Below are 8,848 nucleotides of genomic sequence, written 5' to 3' on the forward strand. Positions count from 1 at the left end.
CCTGGGCTGGTGGAAGGTGTCCCTGCCCATGGCAGGGGGTGGATCTGGATGAGCTTTAAGGTCCTTCCCACCCAAAGCATTCCATGGCTCTGTGATGTCTCATCCCATGTCCTGGTCCAGCTTTGCACCAGCCTTCCCACACTAACTGCAGGAGCAGGTTGGTACCAACTGCTGGCTGATGCCTGGCAGTTTTATCAGTTTAGTTTTCTTTGAGGAAGTTTTTCTGTCAATCCAGGCATGTACATCATCCTTTCATAAATGTTGAGATCTCAAGCTCTGTGTTGCACAAATCCAGTGACTTCATAAGTTTGTCACATGTTGGATAAATTTCCTGAAAAATGTTCTTTTGATTGTTTTTGCTTTAACTGGGGTTTTTAACCTCTTTATCCCGTGCTTAAAAATGCTGCTAATTCACTTCATATTATTCAGGTCTTAATTTGCACTTGGATTTCTCCCCTTACCCCCCCCCCCCCCACTATGGATTTCAGAGAATCATAAACCACTTCATAACAGTTCAGTTTAGAGAGATCCAGCTGGACAGGGGACTGGGGCTGTCACTGAACAAGATCTGATAAAACCAGGGAGAAATCTTGAACCCCTCAAATACTATTTTTCCTAAGGATTCCTTATCCCTGTATTCCTTAAACTACTCACAGTCCTGACCCAGCACTGTGAAAGCCTCAAGTTTCAGCTTCAATGCTGCTCAGTTTGCGGGGTTTTATTTTAAAGACAGAAGAAAATTAAACACAGCTACAGTTCCACCATCCTCACTTTGTCTTGATATTTAATTCTTTTTTTTTTCTTTTATTTGTTATGTTCCAAAATTTATGTGCAGGAAGGAGAAGAAATGTTAGATATTTAGTTCAGAACACTGATGTGTGTTGGAATTCAGTCACATGAAGAAAGTCATATTGCACTTAGCATTCAAATTTAATGCTCAGTGGTTTAATTAGTAAAGTATTTAGCAGAAGAATTAATAGTGGGAAAGAAAGGACAAATGGGACATTAGTTTAAGGTCCAAGTGAGACAACATTTGGAAGTGTTACAAATGAAAAAAAGGCAGAAAAAAATAATATAATGACACAGAAACTGAGCAATAAGGGTAAGAAACAGCAAGATGTGCCTCAAAGTGGAAAAATGTAAGATAATATAACTGGAAAGTAAAATAATCCAAACACACTCAGTGCAAAGGAAGGAAGCCCTTGAAAGGCAGCAGCACAACCTGAGCTGCAACAGGCACTGAGTCAGAGCTCAGCTGAGGGTAAAACAATTAACATGAATAAACCCAATAAAAGTGAAGCAATAAAACGTTGTCAGCTCCTGAAAACGTCTGGGGAGGTTTCTTGTTGTCCACAGCTGTTGAAAGCATCTGGATGGAGGGGGGGGAAGTGAATTTTCCAGGCTGCTGGAAGAGGGAAGGAGGAGAGGGAGGCAAAGTGTCCTTCTGTCCTCAGCTGGTGGAGAAGAGGAAATGTTTCCCCAGGAGGAAGGGGATGGTCACTCCTTGGTTCCTTGTGTTTAAAAGGCTGGGACAGAGAGTTGAGGCTGTTTGTGCAGGTGGAGAGAGGGAACAGAGCAGGTGGTTATGGTTGGGTATGTGTACATGCATATATATATATATTTATTTCAGGTATGTGTGCATATATATATATATGTGTGTGTGCTTACACTTATATATAAATCTCTTCTTTCTAACTGAAGCTTTAATTTAAGAGCTGGTCTCATTTGGGATAACAAACCTTGTGGGTCCCTTCCAGCTCAGCACATTCTGGGATTCTGTGCAGTCTTCCTCGTGCTGCTCTGAGCAAGGTGTTCATCCCCGGCTGGAGAGAAGATGGGGGGAATTTTACCCTGCAGGATCACTGTCAGGGTGAAGCTCTGTGATCTGGGCACTCTCCTGCCTGAGCACAGGCAAGAGATTATTGCCCAGGGAGGTTTGGAGTCCCCAGCCCTGGAGGTGTCCAAGGAAGGCCAGGACGTGGCACTCAGAGCTCTGGGCTGGGGGACAGGGTGGGCATTGGGCACAGGTTGGATTTGATGAGGTGGGAGGTCTTTTCCAACCTTAAAGACTCTGTGATTTGACTGCAGGTTGGATGAAATGTTTCTTGCCATCCCAAAGAAGGAGGGTTGTTAAATGCTCTCCTCCTGCAAAACACTCCTGAGCTTCCAGGCTCAGAGAAGCACCAAAAAAAAAAAAAAAAAAAAAAAAAAAAAAAAAAAAAAAAAAAAAAAAAAAAAAAAAAAAAAAAAAAAAAAAAAAAAAAAAAAAAAGGGGAGTTATTGTGTCTGTGTTAGGAAAAAAAAGGAATTTTAAAAGAAAAGGTTGTTCTGGATGCCCTTTTCCTGATTTCTGTGTTTCAGCAAAGGCTTCTGAGCTGTGGAAATTCTGGCTCTCAAGGGAGCACTTTGAGTGGCAGCCACAAAACGTGGTGCACGCCCAGCTGTGTCCCCTGTGCAGTGATACCACCTTTTACTGCTGCTCCTCCCCTTCCTCATCCCTGAAACATCCCAGGAAGGAGGGACAGGAGGTTGCTGGTTTTGAGTCCTGCTCAGAATTTCAGCCGTGCTCAGGAATAAACCACGTTTAGGAGATTTTCCCTTCCTCTGTTCTGGTTCCTCTGGGTTTGTGATGATTTTTTTCCAAGTGCACAAGCTGTAATTGAGTTATTGCCAGGCCTGTTTGCTCTGTGTGGACCAGAGGGGTAGGTGGAAAGAGCCCAAAATCTTCCTTCTAATGCTGGAAAGGTCTTTATTAAAAGTCCAGCAAAGATCTTCAAATGCTTTCTGGACGGGCCCATCTGTCAGCTGAACAACACACCTGCTTGGGGAGTCACAGAGAGAGTCCAGGGTGGCAGTGAGGACACTGATTTTGATTTATTATTTTTTTTTCAGACCTCAAACACCTCCTGGATGTTTTCCAGTCTCTGCCCTGGAGACCCCCCAGCCCCAAGGCCAGAGCACGGGGGGGCAGAGGATGAAGTAAGCCTTTGCTTCTTCTACTTCCAAACCAAAGACTCCCAGTATAAAATATATTTAAAAATGGAAAAGAAGTAGATTTGAGGTGTAAACTGAGGGGTCAGTGAGTGAGGGAAGGGAGTAAAGTGAATTGTGGCCAGAAGACGCCCTGAGTAGCTGTGACCTTCGTGGTCATGACCTGACAGGTGATCCTGGTGAATGGCATTAAGCTGTGAGGATTTGGGTGCCATCTCACTAATTTAACTGATATCTTCCATGCTCTGGTGAAATTCCAGTTGGAAATCAAAGAGGAATCTTTTGTTCTTTAGAAACACCCTGGAAGTTTAGAAACACCCTGAGCAGCAGAAGCTGCTGGGAAGAAATGGGACCTTTCCCTTAGGAGCCTGTTTTAGAGGGAGTGGAGTGTGGGAAGAGGGTGGGACACTCCAACTGCCAGCAAACCTCACACCATGTTCTTCCTCTCCTCACACCCTCTGGGGGGGCCCACCTTGCACACTGGAGGGGGGCTGGGAAAAATTATCCAGTGTTTGTGGCAAAAAGATGCTTTCAAGTAAATGATACTCTGAAGAGGAAGGTCTTTGGATTCTTGGCCATGTAATAAATCTTTTTGGGGCAGGGCTTGTGGCAAGTATTTCATAGAATCATAGACTGACAGAATCATAGAATTATGGACTCACAGAATCGTGGAATTATGGACTCAGAACTGTGGAATTATGGACTCACAAGATGATAGAATAATAGACTGACAGAATCACAGGTTCACAGACTCACAGAATTTGCCTGGCTTGGAAGGGACCCAAAATTTCTTAACTTTCTCTGCAAGATTCTTCTTTACCACTTGCTAACAGAGCAAGGAGGAGTCTCATCCATTGGAGGTGCAAGGTCTGATCTCATTTGTGTGTCACACCTTCCTCTGTGAGTGCTGCTCTCTGGGCTGGTGTTTGGGGCAGGTGGAGCATCTCCAAGACTCCTTCCTGCCTGGTAAAATCTGGAGGTGCAGCTGCCTCTCGCTGTGAAGTCTGGGAGAACTTTCTTTGGAGTTTTATTTGCACAGTGGTGGCTTTTTAACTCTTTCTTTCTGGCAGCTGGGGAGTTCCTTGGCCGTGGTTGTGTCGGAGGATGAATTCATGTGGCTGGCACCATCCTGCCCTTTATCCCTGTGGATTCCCCCAGAGGTGTGGGGGGGATTTTTCCTCCTTTCTATCCATCCTGGCCTGGTGTTCCCTGAACAGGTGATGTCCCTTTGGTGTGACCAGAGTTAACTCTGGCACTGGAAGAACATCACCGGTGATTCTGCCCTCCTGCCCATAGACTGTGGGGAAGTTGCTGCCTGGAATTCGGGATTTTAGCGTGATAAACGTCATGATTATCATCTTTTGGGACAAGGAACATCCCACCTTCCTGGGGCATAAATACCTTTCCTTGTCCATGGACATCCTCAGGGACAACACCCAAGAGGTGCTGGTTTGCTCTCTAATAACCACAGGGTGTGAGCTCTCCCTCCTCCTCACTGCTCCCTAATTGCAGTGGTTTTCACTCTGCATCACCTTAGAACTGTCAGCCTTCATAGCAAGGCCCTTCCTCTTCAGATATGAATTTATTTCTTCCTCCCAGCATCACCCCTTTGACACTGGGCTGGCCAGACTTGATCAAAAATTGCTTTCAAGCCCTGGGATGTTCAGAAGATGCTGAGCTGCTGTTAAGCCTTCTTATTTTTTTTTTTTTTTTTTAATTATTTTTATTTTTTATTTTTATTTTCCTAATCTCATTCTGTATCACAATGTGATTTTCTTCTATAACATAATTGACACGAACCATGTCCTGCAAAAGGACTTGGATGCCTCAGTTCTGAAGTTCAGCCTTCCCGTGGTTTTGCTGCTTTGTTTCAGGCTCTCTCAGTGCTTGTAGTTTAGCCAAGATTTGGGGTGTTTTGCTGGGTTTTTTTATGACTGGGCTTCTGGGAGCACAATTATTAAACAAATTGCAAGGGGCCCTGTGGAAAACGTGCTGCTTGGTGAGAGCAGGAGATTTACAAACGTTTCTTCAGCCCCTTAAAAATACATTTACAGAGCAGTGGAAATGTGGATTGGCTTCAAGTTGGATTCTCAGCTCTCCCGGTTCTCCATAAAGCGGGGTGAACTGTTAATAAATGAACCAGCAAATCAGGAAACAGAAAGGATGTAAAGACAGGCTCCTTATCAGTCTGAATTTTAAAGCCAATCTCCCACTTTAGCTTGTCCACTGAGCTGGTACCTGAGTTCTGCAGCCCTCGAATTACTCACCAGATAAATGAGTTATCACAGTTTTCCCAGAAGGGCTCTGCCAGCAGCAGCAGCAGCAGCGTCTGCAGGGATGTTTAATGCCCTGCAGGCAGAGGCAAAGGTTCCTCCTGGTCTGTTCTAGGGGGTGATGGATGTGCAGGGAAAAGCAGGGCTGCTGCTGGTTTTCCTCATGTGGGGAATTTCTCATTAAAACGGGGGGAAACTTGGGAAGGGGACGAGCCACAGGTACTAAAAAACTAACTCGTGTCATAATTGTCCTCCTACTATCTCTCTACACTCTGCAACCTGGGGGGAAAATTGTCTTATGAGGGTATTTATTTGCATCACAAAAAGTGGGTAAAAGAAAACAGCAAATGATCCAGTTGTGCCAAGGTAAAATGAACTCTCCACTGGAAATTCCTCAGAGGAATTCCAGCTGCCTTATTCAACAAATGAGGTTTTCAAGTGCTTAAAACTCCTGTGTGAGGTCACTGACTGGAGGTTTGGATGTTTTGAGGTGACTTTGGAGGTCTCCTTCCATTAGCTCAGGTTGTTTCAACCTGTCCTTGGACACTTCCAGGGATCCAGGGGCAGCCACAGCTTCTCTGCCCAACCTGTGCCAGGGCCTGCCCACCCTCACAGCCAACAATTCCTTCCCAATCTCCCATCTCTCCCTGCCCTCTGGCAGTGGGAAGCCATTCCCTGTGTCCTGTCCCTCCATCCCTTGTCCCCAGTCCCTCTCCAGCTCTCCTGGAGCCCCTTTAGGCCCTGCAAGGGGCTCTCAGGTGTCCCTGGATCCTTCTCTTCTCCAGGTGACCCCCCCAGCTCTCCCAGCCTGGCTCCAGAGCAGAGGGGCTCCTTTCCAGACAGATCAGCCTGCAGAGTTGAACCCTCCTTCTTTTCCTCCTTCCTTTTATCTTTCCTTCCTTCTTTCCATCCCTCCCTTTCCTCTGCTGCAGGTGGATCCAGCAAAACCCCTGCCCAGCTCCCAGCCCTGGTGATAAAAGTGTTAATGGCACAGGAGGGAGACTTTTTTTCCCCCTCTCCCCCCACTGCAGCTTTTAAGTTTGGGGAGCATGTGCCTTGATTTTAATATAAAGTAGCCATTGATGGGCCATGCCCTGAATAAAAAGGGCTTTTCTTTCTTCCCTGGCACCGAGGCTTTGATTGTACAGAGAGTTTTGTGGCAGTGCAGTTGTGAATGCATTTGTGTGTGTGTGGGTGTGGGTGTGTGTGTGGGGAGGGGGTGTAGAAACAGGCACCAGCAGCACAGATTGATTTAGAAACCGGTGGATTTTGCTCTGTCCATCCTCTTTCTGCCCTCTCTGATCATCAGCCAACCTTCTGCTTGGGATTTCCACCCTGAGGTGTCTTCAGCTCCAGGGGCTGCCAGGACACCCTTGTGCACAGAGACAGGGGAGAGAGAAAATTCTTCCCTGCTGCCCTATGCAAATAGCCCCAAACCCTCTCACACATCCCTGAAAGCTGCATTGTGTCGGAGTTTCTCCCAGGAATGTCATGTAATTCCAGTGGTTTGTGCCACTGCTTGCTTTTAAAGGCAGTAATAACAGTAATTGTGCTTTTCACCTCTTGATCTCAAAGTGGAGCACAAAGTATGGGGGAACACGAAGTTCTCTGCTGAAGGAGCAGAGACCCAGGGTGAGGGAACCTCGTGTAGCTCCGTGGGCAGGTGGTGACTGGGGAGATGCCCTACCCTGACTGCAGCAAAGAGCTATTTCTTATTAAAAAAAAAAAATTTAATAAATATATGTATAAAACCCATTTAGCTGGAGTGAGTGACTCTAAGCCTTGCCTGGGAACTCCCACATTCCTGCTCCATCTCTCCAGGGACATCAGTACCTGTGGATCTTCCTGACTCTCTGCCTGCCCTGGGTGGGGGGAATATTAAGGCTTAATGGAAGCTTTGCAGCCGAGGGGTAAATGGGTTTAATTTGGACACTTTTTGTAGCAGAAATAATGTGGTTGGCTGAGTTATGCTACAGCATTTCTTTTTCTAACAATGCCAGCAAATTTTGGTGACAATTTTCCAGTTCAGTAATGTTAACATGTTGTATTTCAGCTCAGATTGAGTCCCCATTTCATTCATTCATTCCATGAAAATCCCACACCTGCTGGGCACTTCCTGAGTGTTCCAAAGTGTTCCTGCCAGGTGTCAGAAAGCCAGGAGTGGTTGCAGGGACCCTCCTGGTCTCCTCAGGGCTCCGGGGGTGTCATCTGCAACGCCAGTGCATGGCCTGGCAGTTTAAAATCATGGAATTGTGAATCCAAGTCCACCCTTTGGTGCGACCCTCCTGCAAATCCCCTCTCCATCCCATCAGGGGGTGGCACATCCCAGTGTGTGTCTGGGACCTGAGAGATCAGCGGCCTGTGCAAGCAAAAATGCAACTTTTAAACCCATCTTGGGGCATATCAATGACCTTGGGGGGGGGAAAATTCCCTCCAGTTCAGCATTCCCTGAGGCTGCCAGGGAAATACTTGGTGCCTTGGTGCCTGTCACACCCTCTTTTCTGGCTGAATGGGGGGGGAAAAAGCACATTTGAGACAAAAAATATTTCTGTATTCCTCACCCCAGCTCTGTGGATTGTGTGAGGAGCTGTAGAAGGGACAACATTTGACTTCAAGCCCCCAATGCTTCAGAAAATTAGTGTGGCTTTAAACAAGCTGATGGTCCTGGAGTGTTTCTTATATCCCAAAATAATTCTCACCCGTTCTCTGGGCTGTCCTGAGGGGTTTCTCAACATGATCTGTGGGGCTGTTATATCCCAATTCAGGAGCAAAACGCTCAGGGAAAGTTAAAATTAAATAAGAACCGGTGATGCAGCAGAGCTCGGTCAAAACACTGGGAAAAGCTGGTGACAGGCCTCTAATAACCAAACTGAGATAGTAACAGAACGTGCCTGTTTTATTTTCACAAGAAAATAGGGTATTTTTTGAGAAGTTTGCTGGCTGGAGGCCTGGCTGGAAGGATCCATAATTGTGGGTTAACTGGCTGGTAAACAGGCCCTTGTGCAGCTCGGCTCTAATTGAGGGTGTGGGGTCAGGCTGTTTAATTGCTGTCTGCTGGCTGGGAATAGAAACCTCTCAGTGCCTCTGCATCTCATTAGAGGAACAAATTCCCAGCCACCGAGCTGGGGGAGCGCTGGGGGAGGGTTTGGGTTCGGGATGTGCCAGGGGAGCAGCATCAGCCCCTCTCTGCTCCCTCGGGGAGAAGGGATGGGATTAAACCCCCGAAGCAAACACTGGGAGAGCCAGTCGTGCTCCTGCTGAGAGATGGGAATTACAGAATCCCAGAATGTGCTGAGCTGGGAGGGACCCCCAAGGACCATCCAGTCCAACCCTCAGCCCCAAGAGTCACCCCCTGTGCCCCAGAGGATCAGCCAAAGCCTCCTGCAGCTCTGGCAGCCTTGGGGCTGTGCCCACTGCCCTGGGGAGCCTGTTCAGTGCCCAACCAGCCTGGGGGGGAAGAACCTTGCCCTGAGATCCACCCTGAGCCTGCCCTGACACAGCTCCAGCCATTCCCTGGGGGCTGTCCCTGCTCCCCCCAGAGCAGAGCTCAGTCCTGTTCCTCCTTTCCCTGTGATCCTCTCTAT

General features: G+C 47.2%; 1 protein-coding gene across 1 annotated transcript in view; it reads left to right on the forward strand.

The window, feature by feature from the left end:
* HIVEP3 (human immunodeficiency virus type I enhancer binding protein 3) overlaps positions 1 to 8,848 on the forward strand; it is a 270,521-nt gene that overhangs the window by 65,024 nt on the left and 196,649 nt on the right. Inside the window, exon 2 of the mRNA XM_027899286.1 lies at positions 2,893 to 2,979. The gene's annotated coding sequence lies outside the window, so the exon portion shown is untranslated. The remainder of the gene's footprint in view (positions 1 to 2,892; positions 2,980 to 8,848) is intronic.

The sequence above is a fragment of the Empidonax traillii genome, unplaced genomic scaffold, assembly GCF_003031625.1.
Source record: "Empidonax traillii isolate 1590-97213 ecotype Southwest subspecies unplaced genomic scaffold, ASM303162v1 scaffold654:size409090, whole genome shotgun sequence".
Classification (NCBI taxonomy): domain Eukaryota; kingdom Metazoa; phylum Chordata; class Aves; order Passeriformes; family Tyrannidae; genus Empidonax; species Empidonax traillii.